General features: G+C 47.1%; 2 protein-coding genes and 1 pseudogene across 3 annotated transcripts in view; 1 reads left to right on the forward strand and 2 right to left on the reverse strand.

The window, feature by feature from the left end:
* Nucleotides 1–8588, forward strand: part of LOC140406440 (uncharacterized) — a 51223-nt gene extending 42635 nt beyond the window's left edge. Inside the window, exon 4 of one of the 2 annotated variants that reach the window (XR_011939151.1) lies at nucleotides 8496–8572. The gene's annotated coding sequence lies outside the window, so the exon portion shown is untranslated. Of the gene's footprint in view, nucleotides 1–8495 lie in introns of both variants that reach the window. The other variant, XR_011939153.1, reaches the window with a different exon arrangement.
* Nucleotides 1–15613, reverse strand: part of LOC140406443 (uncharacterized) — a 60618-nt gene that overhangs the window by 23761 nt on the left and 21244 nt on the right. The gene's annotated exons all lie outside the window — the stretch shown is intronic.
* Nucleotides 5133–9250, reverse strand: LOC140406439 (Ig heavy chain C region-like; annotated as a pseudogene).

Here is a 15613-nt window from a genome sequence, read left to right on the forward strand (position 1 = left end):
CGTTAGAGAGAAGAAGGTTAAGAGGAGACTTAATAGAGGCATGCAAAATGATCAGGGGGTTAGATTGGGTGGACAGTGAGATCCTTCTCCCGTGGATGGAAATGGCTAGCACGAGGGGACATAGCTTTAAACTGAGGGGTAATAGATATAGGACAGAGGTCAGAGGTAGCTTCTTTACGCAAAGAGTGGTGAGACCATGGAATGCCCTACCTGCAACAGTAGTGAACTCGCCAACATTGAGGGCATTTAAAAGTTTATTGGATAAACATCTGGATGATAATGGCATAGTGTCGGTTAGATGGCTTTTGTTTTGGTGCAACATCGAGGGCCGAAGGGCCTGAACTGCGCTGTATCGTTCTATGTATGGGGCAGCACGGTAGCATAATGGTTAGCATAATTGCTTCACAGCTCCAGGGTCCCAGGTTCGATTCCCGGCTTGGGTCACTGTTTGTGTGGAGTCTGCACGTTCTCCCCGTGTGTGCGTGGGTTTCCTCCAGGTGCTCCGGTTTCCTCCCACAGTCCAAAGACGTGCAGGTTAGGTGGATTTGCCATGCTAAATTGCCCTTAGTGTCCAAAAATTGGCCTTAGGGTTGGTTGAGTGGGGTTACTGGGTTATGGGGATAGGGTGGTGTGGGCCTTGGTAGGGTGCTCTTTCCAAGAGCCGGTGCAGACTCGATGGGCGGAATGGCCTCCTTCTGCCTGTAAATTCTATGTTCTATGACTGTGGAAAGAACTTTAACCAGTTACACAGCCTGAAAAATCATTTTGTTTCCTCTTGTGGGAGAGTCTGAGTCCAGAGGGCATAATCTCAGAGTAAGGGATCTCAAATTTAGGACAGAGATTAGGAGACATTCTTCCATCAGAGGGTAGTGAATCTGTGGAATTCTTCAGCTGTGAAATCAATCTGTCTCTGGAGTTAACCATAAAAAGGCAAAGGTGAAGGTGTGTTTACCCGGATGGGCCGCTTGGTGGCGCAGTGGCGCTTTCACTGAGGGGCCATGAGTTCTGTAACATCCCAGACAGGACTGGTGAAAAATATCTGTCTGGGAAAGGGGAGACAACTGTATAATCGGGGAAATGGAGCGGTGCCGATGGACCTCAGAGAAAGGAGTTCTGATTAGTCTTATTTTCTTGATTTTTCATTCAATTTCAGAGAAAATATTACACAAAACTTTAGTTTGATGTTTACAAAAGGGAACATAACGATTGAGGGTCACAGTGAGAACAAAACACATGCCCTCTGAGCTGCCAAATGTATGTACAACTGTAACAGACACAAGAAAGAGAGAACAGGAGCTCAACATAAAGGGAAGGCAACAGTTGTGAATAAGATCGAGATACATTACTTATTTAGACATGACAGTGAGAGAAATTATTAGCTATAATTACATTACAGCCAAAATTATCTCGTACATTTTAAACTGAAAAACAGAAATACTGTCGATGATTGTCTCAGTTACAGATGCAGAATAATAAACTGAGAGAATTTTACTGTTAGAGTCACCAAGAGGAGATATTGTATTTGTGTCACACACAGATCATAATAAACAGCTGAGGAAAATCTACAGCGTCCGAACGTCAACCGATCACTTGATCTGTAAAAGAGAGAGAAAATGATGAAGCAGATGTTTATGATCGGGAACATTGATGTTAGAGTTTTTAATCAATCAAACATTTATAGATTTTTTTAAACGGCTTCTGTCAGTTTGAAGTGTGAGTGGATTGAATCTTCTCACCTTCACCAGAGTGACTGCAGCGCTGTAGGAAATGCTCAGGAAGAACAGGGTGATGAATGTGGAAGCGGTTGTCCAGATGTTCCCGTTATCATCCTCATAGTCTTCAGTCCAGGTGTGCTCTGTGGTATCTATGAGGATAAAGCCAAATAAATATAATCAGACTGTTTATTAATCATGGGTATATTTTTAATATTCTCGTTTCATTTTCTCCCGCTGCTAATTCATTCTTTAATATATTTGTCATTGCATATCTACTGTTGAGTTTGTGACACTCAGAAATCGATCTGTGTAACTTAATTTTCCCAATTAAGGGGCAATTTGGCGTGGCCAATCCACCTACCCTGCACAACTTTGGGTTGTGGGGGTGAGACCCATAGGTCACAGGGAGAATGTGCAAACTCCACTGGGACAGAGACCCAGGAGTGGGATCAAACCCAGGTCCTTAGCGCTGTGAGGCAGCAGTGCTAACCATAGCATCACCGTGCCGCCCTTGCCTGCCGTTTGTGTTTGTTCCTTAGCTTTTGTGTCTGTGTAGATGCAAATTCGTGTTTCTTTACTCTTCTTTTGTGTGTCCCAATGTCTTTATAAGTGTCATTGTGTGTGTTCCTGTGTCAATGCGTATTGATCTGTGTATTTGTGTGTCAGCGTCTGTATGTGAACTTTGTTTATCTTCTGTCAATGTGTAGATATGAGTGTTTTATTGTGCGTGTTGAAGTCTATGTTGATATATTAATGCCTGTGTTAATATAAGTTTATACTTCCCTGCCCAGTAATAAAAGTGTTAATGTGTCTTTATACGTTCAACATGCATGTCAGTGTCTTAATGTTTGTGTCTGGATAAGTGCGTTTATGTGTGTGTGTGTGTTTGTTGATGTGTGTATTTCATCATAGAATCATCATCGTATAATCCCTACTCTGCTGAACGAGGCTATTCGGCCCATTGAGTCTGCACCGACCCACCAAAAGAGCACTCTACCTGAACGCATGCTCCTGCCCTAACCCCAGAACCTCGTAACCCCACCAAATGTTGTGGGTACTAAGGGATAATATAGCATGGCCAATCCACCTAACCTGCACATATTTAGTTTGCGGGAGGAAACCGGATTATGCGGAGGAAACAGGAATAGACACGGGAAAACGTGGAAACTCCACACAGACAATCACTAAAGGCTGGAATTGACCCCGGGTTTATGTAGCTGTGAGGCAGCAGTGCTATTTATGCGTTGATGATTGTTTATAACTATCTATTGATGTGTGTTGATGCCTCTATGTGCACTAATGTATGTTTGTGCTAGCATGTGTATGAGTATGCTAATATGTGACCACGTGTGCCCATAAGTGTGTTAGTGTGGATTATTGACTCTGTTTGAATGGAAAAAATTGTGTCATCGTGAAATTCTGCTAATGTACATGTTATTGGTTACATTTGCGTTTCATATTCTTCTGTCAGCTTGCTTGTCTGGGTTTATATGTTTGTGTGTCAGTGTGAACATGTGGTTGTATGTGTCTGTTTGTATACATTTGTGTAGCCGCTTGTGTGTGTGGATTAGTGTGTGTATGTGTATTTGCACGTGTGTCAGTGTGTGTATAAACGGGTGCTTTTTTGTGTTTATGTGCATGTTTGTGAATTTTTGCGCACGTTTGCGTGTGTTTTTGCGTCAAAATATGTGTGGTTCGTTGTGCCTGGGTGTATGTTTATGCATGTGTTTCTGTGTGTGTGTCTATATGTGTGTTTGTGTCTACGTGTGAGCGTGTGTATGTTTGTGGGTCTGTGTTCATGTGTGTGTAGTGTTTGTCTGTTTATCTGTCTGTGTATTTGTATCAGCTGCCTGTAGCTTGGCCAGTTGTGGGTATTATTGGTACCGATGTAGAATATGTTGAACTTTCTGCTTATAAATGTGTTTTCTGTGAGATGCAAGCTGACATCAGGTGACCGAATGCAAAAATACAAGGAAGCGCCTCAGGAGAGAACATTGAAAACCCAGAGAGAATTCAATCACCAGTCTGGATTTGGATTATGGGGAGTCAGTTTTAGCAGACGGATAAGAGGAACAATGGGACTTTAAAAAATGCATCTTTATCATGATGGTCTTTTAAACCCTTCAGCCAGTAAGCTACATGACGTCTTGTAATGTCAGTAACTGCGTTCTGAGTCTAGAGAACCGTTTACTTCCAAACTCCCTGCTTGGGGACTGGGAAGATATTGAGTTAATAATCTACCTCTCTCTGGTCAGCTCAGCAAATTGCCTTTGGGATCTCCCTGTTGGAGGTGGTGAGACAGAGAGTTCACTCATCACCTTCTTCCTCTTTTGGTCGGGAATGTGGAGGTAAAATGGGTTAGTATTGGCCCTTTGCCCCCTTTGTTGGGGAAGTGTTGGTACAGTAAATTAAATAATGCCGCTCCACTCATTGGTGGAAGCATGTGCACAGTGGATTAACTAATGCCCACCCCCCTCTCGTTGTTGGAAGCGGGTGTACAGTGGATTAACTCAGCCCCCACCGTCTCTTTGTTGGGGAAGTGGGGGTACAGTGTGTTAACTGATGCCCCTCCCCTCTTTGGTGGGCAAGTGGAGGTACAGTGCATTAAGTAATGCCCCTCCCCCTCTCTCTGTTGGGGAAGTGGGGGTACAGTGTGTAAGCTAATGCCCACCCCCCTCTCATTGTTGGAAGCGGGTGTACAGTGGATTAACTCAGCCCCCACCGTCTCTTTGTTGGGGAAGTGGGGGTACAGTGTGTTAACTGATGCCCCTCCCCTCTTTGGTGGGCAAGTAGAGGTACAGTGCATTAAGTAATGCCCCTCCCCCTCTCTTTGTTGGGAAGTGGGGGTACAGTGGATTAACTAATGCCTCTCCCCCTCTCTTTGTTGGGAAGTGGGGGTACAGTGGATTAACTAATGCCCCTGCCCTCTCTTTGCTGGTGAAGTGGGGGACAGTGGATTAACAATTTCACTTTCCCCTCTCTTTGACTGGGGATTGTTGGTCCATGTTTCTGTGTGACCCTCAATTCAGTTCCCAGTGGGTGTGATACAGCAACTTAAAGCTGACATTAATTTTAAAGGGATGGACAATGAGCGAAGCAGGAACACCGAGATCTAAATGTGATGTGTTTGTTTGTCTGAAATGGGGAATTGTCCGATTTCTCCTCAGCCGGAGGAAAGTAAATTAATCCTGTAATGAATGAGTTTCATTCTGTCTCTAACCCAGGGTGCATCTGAGCTGGGAGCTCTGGTTGTATCAGACTTGGGGCTGAGACCTGTAGAAATCCGGGTCTCATTGAACAGATCTAATATCAGCAAAGTGGAAGCTCCATTAATTAAGCGGCTGTACATTTAAATCACAATTGGAGGAAAAAGTTTTTATTATTTTTATTTCAGTTAGACATGTAACCCATAGATTCTCATTGACATGAATTAACGGTGTCCATCAGAGCGAGGAAAATGTTCACAAAACTGGGTTTACCGCGGGATTTATCAACCGTTCTGTTGATGATCTTCAAGGGGATGGCTTCATGTCCCACCACACAGGAGTAAGAAGCGCCGCTGGCCCACTCCTCCGCTGCAATGGATAACAGGCTGTACATGAAGAAGGAGCTATTGCCGTTCTCCGCCATCACCTCGGTGTTCTTGTAGTTCCCGGGATTCACCGGCTTGTCATTGACGGTCCACTTGACGAAGATCTCTCGGGGGGAGAAACCTCTCACTAAGCAGCTGAGGGAGAAGAATCTCTGAGCGGAGACGTCTTTAGCCGAGGGCAGGAGGACAGAGACGGACGGTTCCCGCGGATTGGGATCTGCAGAAAATGTACAATAAATGTTAATAAAATGGGGAATTCGGGAGACATTGGAACCGCGGGTTAGATGTGAAAGAAATGTGTTTTGTGTTGGATTTTAAACGTTTCCATTTCCCAGTTTGGGATCTGTCCGGTTTCCCAGCTCGGAGCTGAGGTGGACACAATCCTTTACCCTGAGAATTTACGGATGTTGGATATGACAGTTTCAGAAAGCGTACAGCAGGGAAACAGGCCATTCGGCCCAACTGCTCTGTGCTGGTGTATAAACTCCACTCCAGGCTCCTCCCACCTTACCCCAAGAGGATTGGGAAACTGCCAATGTAACACCCTTATTGAAAAGGGAGGGAGTCAAAAACAGGTAACTATCGGCCAGTGACCTGAATAGCTGAGCATTTAAGCATACAGAGTGTAATCAAGCTGGGTCTGCCCGGCTTCGTGAAGGGTAAATCATGCCTGACAAATTTATTGCAATTCTTTGAGGTGATAACGAGAAGGCGAGAGAGAGGGGGACCAGTAGATGTGATATACATGAATTTCAAAACTGTGTTTAATAAGTGAATGTACTATTGCCATGGCTGCAGATACAAAAATAGAAAGGCAAGTGGTGAGGATGACAGAATATCCACAGAGGGACAGAGACAGCGTAACTTACTGAGTAAAAACTTGGCAGATGGAACATAATGTTCGAAGATGTGAGGTTAGACACTTCGGTCGGAGGAAGAACATAACGGAATATTATTTAGATGAAGAAAAACTGGAGAAAGCTGAAGTAACGGGGGAATTGGGGGGTCCTCGTGCAGAAACCACACAAAGCAAGTTCTGCAGGTAATATGGAGACAAATTGAATGTTGACATTTATTTCAAAGGGGATAGAATATAAACATGGGGAAGTCTAGCGAAAACTATACAAGGCATTAGTTAGACTGCACCTGATATTCTTTGAATCGTTTTGTTGCCCTTATCTACGGAAGACAGATTGGTTTTGAAGGCAGTGTAGAGAAGGATCACGAGGTTAATCGCGAGTATGGAGGGATTTTCTTATGGGGAGAGGGTAAGTAGGTAGGGCTGTACTTATTGGAGTTTAGAGGAATAAAGGAGGCCTAATTGAGACATGAAAGATTCTCAGGGAGCTTCTTAGGATAGACGCTGAGGGGTTGTTTTCCCCAGTGGGAGCGTCTGGGAGCAGCATGCAGGATCACAAAGTGAGGGTTCATTTCAGACCGAGATGAGGTGAAACTTCCTCTCTCCGAGAGTAGTGAAGCTGTGGAATTATTTAACCCGGTGGCTGTAGATTCTGGGTTGCTCAGTATGTTCAAGGTTGAGAGAGACATATTTTAAATCAGTAAAGCCGGCAAGGGATATGGGGATAAGGCAGGAAAGAGGAGTTGAAGATTATCACATCAGATCAGTGATGACCTCACTGCAGGCTGGACCGGTGTTGATGGGCCCAATGGCCAACGTCTGTTCCTAAGTCTTGTGGTCTATGGTCTCGCTCCATCTAAACCCAATATCACTGTTTTTAATTAATTGTTCATTCATCTGCATATCAATTTCCCCCTTAAACTCTAAACGCCCAGAGTATTTAGTTAGTGGAATTACCAATCAGAATGGACCATAAATACACTGAATGCTAAATACTGACCGCTGCACTGACACTAGAAATAGGCACAATGCCTCACTTATTGCTTCAATCTCACCGCTCACCTATTTTTTTGTGGATTGAAATTCTTAAAGGAGTTGGCAGGTCCTGATGGCTCGCCACACAGTCAAACACAGCCCCACTCAGCCAGGCTTGTGTCGAGATGTTTAATTTGCTGACCACGCTCTCAGTATCTGCCCCAGGCTGGTCGGCAATCTCTGATTTCAGCGGCTTCTTCGCTTCACTCCAGGACACGTTGACTCCATAAGGAGCATTCGAAATGACGCAGGTTAAGGTTACAGTCGCCTCCAATAAGACCTGTTCTATTGGTGGCGGCAGTATTGTTACTGAGGCATCAGCGCAAAGGGAAGGATCTGTGAATGAAAACATGAAAATTAACCCAAGTTTCATCTTCAGAATCAGGACAACAGTATTCAGCCTTCAATCACTCAATGGGAATAAATCAACTTCGAAATACCAATCTCTGAAGACCGCCTTTAATATTCGATATACAATAGAAAACCAGCGTGTTCTGTGAAAACTATTATAGAATCATAGAGTCACTCACATGCAGAAGAGGACCATTCGGCCCATCGAGACTGCACCGACCCTCCGAAAGAGCACTCTACATAAAATAATTCCCCCACCCTATCCCTGTCACCTCACAACCCCACCTAATCTTTGGACATTCAGCGACAATTTAGCATCAGCAATTCACCTAACCTGCTCATATTTCCTCTGTGGGAGGAAACCGGAGCATCTGGAGGAAACCCGTGCAGAGACAGGGTGAAGGTGTAAACTTCACACAGTCACACAAGGTCAATATTGAGCCCGGTCCCAGGCATTGTGAGGCCTCAGTGCTAACTACTATTGTGAAAGTCGTTTAGCCCCGGTATCATTTTAAAGAATCAGTATTGCAGCATTCCCAATGCGATACATAATTCCTGATCTCTGGAATACAGTCATGAACGCTAATTTATAAATAGGTTGGATGAACCTTTCAACACTTTCCCCCGGAGCTGTATCAATAAAGGTTTCAAGACACCCATTGCTTCTCAAATATAATCAGTTGTTTCGGAATAAAGCTGATATCAAGGCCACCTCACTCACTAAATGATTTCAAAGTAGAGGGAAACATTCTTTGCTGTTCTGATAAAATCCTGAATGGCGAGCAATCCTCATGCAGCTCTTACATCAGAATGAAACACAAACCACATGGCAGTAAATTAGAAGTTATTCTCTGCTTTGTACTAACTCCAGTAAATTCCTGATTTGGATTAACATCAGAGTGCAGGATGATTCATTGTTTCCTCTGTTTGTGTCTCTTACCAGACGCGGTGATGGTTTGACTTTGGGTGACCTCTTGATGAGTGACCTGGCAGGTATAGACCGCTTTGCTGAACCATTCCCCAGCGGAGACTGTCAGCCGACTGCTCGCCGAGAAGTTCCCATTCACTTCACAGGCGGGAGAGGTGACAAATCCTCAACCCATGGGTTGTCCATTCTTCAGCCACTTCACGTTAATTGAGTTTGGACAGAAATTGTAGATTGAACAGACGATGGTTGCAAATTTCTGTCTTGAGATTTCTTCATTGGAACTCACGGTGAGGAGAACATTTGGAGGGATGTAATTTCCACCAGCTTCAAAAACACAAGTTAACATTTCTTACAGAAGATCTTGTAACAAATAAAATGACTTATTAGTTTAACTCTTTATCTGCAGTCAATATTTTTCGCCAGGAATCAGAACTATGCAGTGCACCATAAATGTATCATAAATAACCAAAGTTGTAAATCAAGGAATCACATATTTTCTATTTCTCACATGTTCCACAACACTTACATTTCATTCCAATGCTCTTGTCTGAGCCGCTGTGTCGAACCTCACAGCTGATTTCGCTGCATCTCCCCTCTGACTCGGTGATGGTTAACTGACTGCTCAGGGTGTAGGTTCCCTTCTTGTTTCTCACTGACGGGTATTTCTTAACTCCAGTGGTGATCAGCTGCCCATCTTTCTTCCAGGTAAGGCTGGTGATTTCTGGGGAGTAGTCCATCGCCAAACAGCCGTCGGTCACGGAGCCATCACTGTTGTGTTGCTGACAGGAGGAGACCAGGCTGTAGAGAGTGGGCGGAGACGGTGTTGCTGGGAGAGAATGGCCCATTCAACAAGTTAGACTGTGGGATTGTATTTATTCAGTAACCAAACCTTTCAAAATTCGACTAGAACTATGAGTTTATTCTAACATTTTCCTATTAAATGCAACATCCACATTTCAGCGTTTATTTCATCTATCATTTGAGAATCATCACCTGTTTGCCCCCTCATTATAAACTCACATCTCCTGGCAGAAAAGAACATTTGGATACCATCTGAATGGTGTAATTTGCAAAGAGAGGAGCAGTGGGGTTTTCCCCATTTTTTCAGCCACCATGTGGAAATGTCCCATAGTTCCTGAGTCTCCCTCTTTTTGAGAGCTGACTGGTGGTGATTTAACCTGAGGGTCACCACACCTCAGGCGAGGGGCAAGGTTGAGAATGGGGGTCTTTATGAATAACCTCAGCTGGTCCAGCAATTGAACCCACGCTGTTGGGATCGCTCTTCATCACAAACCAGCCACCCAGCTAACTGAGCTGTGTACGTCACAATACAGCTAACTGAGCTGTGTACGTCACAATCCAGCTAACTGAGCTGTGTACGTCCCAATCCTGCTCACTGAGCTGTGCACGTGACAATCCAGCAAACTGAGCTGTGTACGTGACATCCAGCTAAGTGAACTGTGCATGTCACAATCCAACTAACTGAGTTTAATACGTCACAATCCAGTGAACTGGAACTGTGTACGTCACAATCCAACTAACTGAGCAGTGTGCGTCACAATCCAGCGAACTGAGCTGTGCACGTCACAATCCAGCGAACTGAGCTGTACACGTCACAATCCAGCTAACTGAGCTGTGTACGTCACAATCCAGCTAACTGAGCAGTGTGCGTCACAATCCAGCTAACTGAGCTGTGCACGTCACAATCCAGCGAACTGAGCTGTGTACGTCACAATCCAGCTAACTGAGCAGTGTGCGTCACAATCCAGCTAACTGAGCAGTGTGCGTCACAATCCAGCTAACTGAGCGGTGCACGTCACAATCCAGCTAACTGAGCAGTGTGCGTCACAATCCAGCTAACTGAGCTGTGCACGTCACAATCCAGCGAACTGAGCTGTGCACGTCACAATCCAGCGAACTGAGCTGTGTACATCACAATCCAGCTAACTGAGCTGTGTGCGTCACAATCCAGCTAACTGAGCAGTGTGCGTCACAATCCAGCTAACTGAGCAGTGTGCGTCACAATCCAGCTAACTGAGCGGTGCACGTCACAATCCAGCGAACTGAGCTGCGTACGTCACAATCCAGCTAACTGAGCTGTGTACGTCACAATCCAGCTAACTGAGCTGTGTACGTCACAATCCAGCTAACTGAGCAGTGTGCGTCACAATCCAGCTAACCGAGCTGTGTACGTCACAATCCAGCTAACTGAGCTGCGTACGTCACAATCCAGCGAACTGAGCTGTGTACGTCACAATCCAGCTAACTGAGCAGTGTGCGTCACAATCCAGCTAACCGAGCTGTGTACGTCACAATCCAGCGAACTGAGCTGTGTACGTCACAATCCAGCTAACTGAGCTGTGTATTTCACAGTCAACAATATTTTGTGATAAATAAATTGTCTCTTCATTTATATCATTGCAGTTTTGGAATTTGCCTTTATTCAAACTGACTGATGCCTCCTCCTCTCTCCACCTCACTACCCCCAATCCCCAAAACACCCCACTTCGGAATGCACACTTACGTAATTACAACAAAACTCTAAATTTGAGTAGTTGCAACAATCTCTAATTTTAGGATCTTGCACATTAACAGCGGGAGGCGGCCATTCTGCTGTCGAGTCTACTCCCCCATTCAATAAGATCCTGGCTGTGCTGATTGTGGTGTTAACTCCACATTCCGCCTGTCACTGAGACCGGGCTGTCTGCAATCCCCCCGCACCCGCCCCGCGCTCCCTGTTCCCCATCTCTCTGCGGTTCCCGCTGGATCTCGGCACCGTTCGCCTGCCCCCTTCGCTTTCTTTCACATCTCGTGTGCTTTGTCCACTGCTCGTCTCTTTCTCCAGCTCTTTGAATGTTTCCCGTTTCCTGGCACTTTCCATGGGTTGTTTGAACTTCTCGCCAGTATTTTGGCTTTGCCCTGATTCTTATCGCTGATCGCCCACTCCATGGACTTTATTCCGGATAGCTGCAATTCTCTCAGCTCTCTGCGCCTTCAACTGGCTCTGTGTACTACCCCCGGCTCTCTGTCCCTTTCCTATGCTTTCTACCAGCTCTCTGTCCTTTGCTGCGGCTCCCTGTGCTCTCCCCAGCACCTCTGCCCTTTCCCCCACATTCCCCTCCCCATTTCTGCCCTGTTCCCCGCATCCTTGTTCTTTCCCTGGCCCTGGAAGTTACTCCCGGCTCCGGCGCTTTCTCCCGGCTCTGGCGTTTTCGCCCGGCTTCGGCGCTTTCTCCCGGCTCTCTGAACTATCCTCCAGCTCGCCCCAATCCCGGGCCACACAATACATTCGGGCGCCAGTCGTGCTCATGCCTTGCTCCAGTTCTCTCTTTCTCTCTCATTGCAGACATTCCGACGCTGATTTAGGGACCGTGCATGAGAGAATGAGTGAGTAACGGAGTGAGGGGAGGAGAGTGAGTGCAGGTCATTGAATTGGATGACTGAGGATACAAGAGTATGGATGAGTGGGAGAGAAAGGTTGAATGACTGAGTGAGGGTGAATGGGTGAGGGTGTGTCACTGAGGGTGAATGACTCAGGGTGGGTGAGGGAAAGTGAGTGAGAACAAAGAACAAAGAACTGTACAGCACAGGATCAGGCCCTTCGGCCCTCCAAGCCCGTGCCGACCATGCTGCCCGACTAAACTACAATCTTCTACACTTCCTGGGTCCGTATCCTTCTATTCCCATCCTATTCATGTATTTGTCAAGATGCCCCTTAAATGTCACTATCGCCCCTGCTTCCACCACCTCCTCTGGTAGCGAGTTCCAGGCACCCACTACCCTTTTTCATGTCAGACTATAAGAGTTATCATGTTTTTAGAATTCTGTGACTTCTGTGAAATCCTAACGCAGCAACCATGTTCTCTCGATGTTCTTTACTAATACTGTTGGTCTTGATGCCCGGTGAGTCTATGTTCAAATGGTCACTGTCTGTTCCCAGCATTCACTCCCAGGTATTTAATAGATTCTGTAATTTGTTGCAGGAACCAATGGCAAAGATGAAGTATCCCAGGATCCCTCTGAATTAAGGGTTCTGGAAGGACAGTCCATAACACTGGACTGCAGCTACTCGACAACTGGTGCTCCAACTCTGTTCTGGTACATCCAGTCTCCCGGGGAAGCTCCTAAATATTTATTCAAGATATATAGCTCAGGAGCTACGTCTCAAGATTTGCCAACCAGGTTCTCGGCTGTTTTGAACAAAGAAAACAAAACGGTTCCTGTAAATATCGCCGCGGCGCTTCTCTCCGACACCGCAGTGTATTTCTGTGCCATGGAGCCCACACTGCTGCAGAGAAAGAGTGGAGCCCGTACAAAAACCAGTTCCAGTTATTGTCAGCAGAGGGGGCGCTCGCACTGAAAACATAAACTATAACTGAGCCTGTGAGGATCATTATTAAGATGTGAGAACAATCTCTTCCTCAAAGCCAGCAAAACTAAAGAGCTGGTAATTGACTTCAGGAAGCAATGTACTGTACACACCCCTGTCAGCGTCAACGGGGCCGAGGCAGAGATGGTTAGCAGTTTCAAATTCCTAGGGGTGCACATCTCCAAAAATCTGTCCTGGTCCACCCACGTCGACGCTACCACCAAGAAAGCACAACAGCGCCTATACTTCCTCAGGAAACTAAGGAAATTCAGCATGTCCACATTGACCCTTACCAATTTTTACAGATGCACCATAGAAAGCATCCTATCGAGCTGCATCACAGCCTGGTATGGAAACTGCTCGGCCCAGGACCGCAAGAAACTTCAGAGAGTCGTGAACACCGCCCAGTCCATCACACGAACCTGCCTCCCATCCATTGACTCCATCTACAACTCCCACTGCCTGGGGAAAGCGGGCAGTATAATCAAAGATCCCTCCCACCCGGCTTACTCACACTTCCAACTTCTTCCATCGGGCAGGAGATACAGAAGTCTGAGAACACGCATGAACAGACTCAAAAACAGCTTCTTACCCACTGTCACCAGACTCCTAAATGACCCTCTTATGGACTGACCTCATTAACACTACACCCCTGTATGCTTCATCCGATGCCAGTGCTTATGTAGTTACATTGTATACCTTGTGTTGCCCTATTATGTATTTTCTTTTATTCCCTTTTCTTCTCATGTACTTAATGATCTGTTGAGCTGACTTCCGGTTGCGGCGATGACCAGCTAAGCCGCACGTTTCGGCACCTCCCATTTCAACGGACTTTTGGGCTCTTATCGGGAGCCCCAACGGAAATTTTTTACGGCCAAACCCAGTGTGAGGCGACAAAGGAAGGAGTCCCCCTGGGTGTGGATGGAAAGAAGCGATAGTAGTGGCCAGATTGCGGAGGATCCTCTGGAGCAGTGGCAGAGAAGAGAAGGGAGAAGCAAGATGGCGGCTGAGGGAGCCCAGATGGTATGGGGCCCGGAACAGCAGAAGTTCCTCCGACGATGTGTGGAGGAGCTCAAGAAGGAGGTGCTGGCGCCGATGTTGCTGGCGATTGAGGGATTGAAGGAGACGCAAAAGACCCAGGCGATGGAGCTCCATGGAGTGAAGGCAAAGGCAGCCGAGAATGAAGACAAGATACAGGGCTTGGTGGTGAAGACAGAGACGCACGAGGCACTACATAAGAGGTGCATAGAAAGGCTGGAAGCCCTGGAAAATAGCTCGAGGAGGAAGAATCTAAGGATTTTGGGTCTTCCCGAAGGGACAGAGGGAACTGATGTTGGGGCGTATGTGAGTGCGATGCTCCATACTTTAATGGGAGCTGAGGCCCCTACGGGCCCCCTGGAAGTGGAGGGAGCATACCAGGTCCTCGTGAGAAGACCAAAGGCAGGGGAAATACCACGAGCAATAGTGGTGAGGTTCCACCGCTACAAGGACAGTGAGATGGTCCTAAGATGGGCTAAGAAGACACGGAGTAGCAGGTGTGAGAACGCGGTGATCCGCGTGTATCAAGATTGGAGTGCGGAGGTGGCGAGAAGGAGGGCGAGTTTCAATCGGGCCAAGGCGGTGCTCCACAGGAAGAAAGTAAAATTTGGAATGCTGCAGCCGGCAAGACTGTGGGTTACACACCAGGGCAAACACCACTACTTCGTGACGGCAGAGGAGGCGTGGACATTTATTCAAGAAGACAAGTTGGACTAGATTTGAGGAATTGATGTTTGGAAAGAAGTAGCAAGGAGGTGGCAAAAAAATGCAAAGGGGGGAGAGGAGGAGGGTTTATCTGGAAAAATGTTAGACGGGAGAATTGTTCTGCCCCCCTCCCCCCCCCCCCCCGAGGGGGGGCACACGAAGACATGGGGGCGCCGGTGGGGAAGGGGACAGGGAGGGGGAGAGGGAGCTGCGCCACTAGGGGCGGGGCCGAGAGGGAAGCGCGTTTTTTTTTCCCGCGCTATGGAAATTGCGGCGGGAAAAGTGGGCGCAGGAAGGAAGGGGGCCTCACACGCAGGGAAGCCAAGGGTAAACGGGGGAAGCCGAGGTCAGCCAGTGTTTTCTGATTCCAGGAAGCAATATGGGGGGAGCAATCAAGCTAGAAGGGAATTTATCGGGGGGGGGGGGGGGGTAGATTAACTGGTTTGCTGCTGCTGAGGGTAAGGGGGAGCTGATACGGGATGGGATGGTCGGGACGGGAGGGCACCGTCTGGGGACAAACGGGTGTGTGGGACCCGGGTGAGGAGCTGGTTTAAAAAAGGGGATGGCTAGTCGACGATGGGGAGAGTGGGGGTAAAGGGCCCCCCAACCCGGTTGATCACGTGGAACGTGAGAGGGCTGAATGGGCCGATTAAGAGGGCAAGGGTATTTGCGCACCTAAAGAGGCTGAAGGCGGATGTGGTTATGCTTCAGGAGACGCACCTGAAATTGGCGGATCAGGTCATATTAAGGAAAGGATGGGTGGGACAGGTATTCCACTCAGGCTTAGATACAAAAAATAGAGGGGTGGCAATACTGGTGGGGAAACGGGTATCGTTTGAGGCTAAGACCATAGTGGTGGACAGTGGGGGCAGGTACGTGATGGTGGGTGGCAGATTGCAAGGTGAGGCGGTGGTGCTGGTGAACGTATATGCCCCGAACTGGGATGACGCGGGTTTTATGAAGTGTATGTTGGGGCGCATCCCGGACCTAGAGATGGGAAATTTGGTAATGGGCGGGGGGG

This window comes from Scyliorhinus torazame, unplaced genomic scaffold (genome assembly GCF_047496885.1).
Source record: "Scyliorhinus torazame isolate Kashiwa2021f unplaced genomic scaffold, sScyTor2.1 scaffold_532, whole genome shotgun sequence".
Lineage (NCBI taxonomy): Eukaryota > Metazoa > Chordata > Chondrichthyes > Carcharhiniformes > Scyliorhinidae > Scyliorhinus > Scyliorhinus torazame.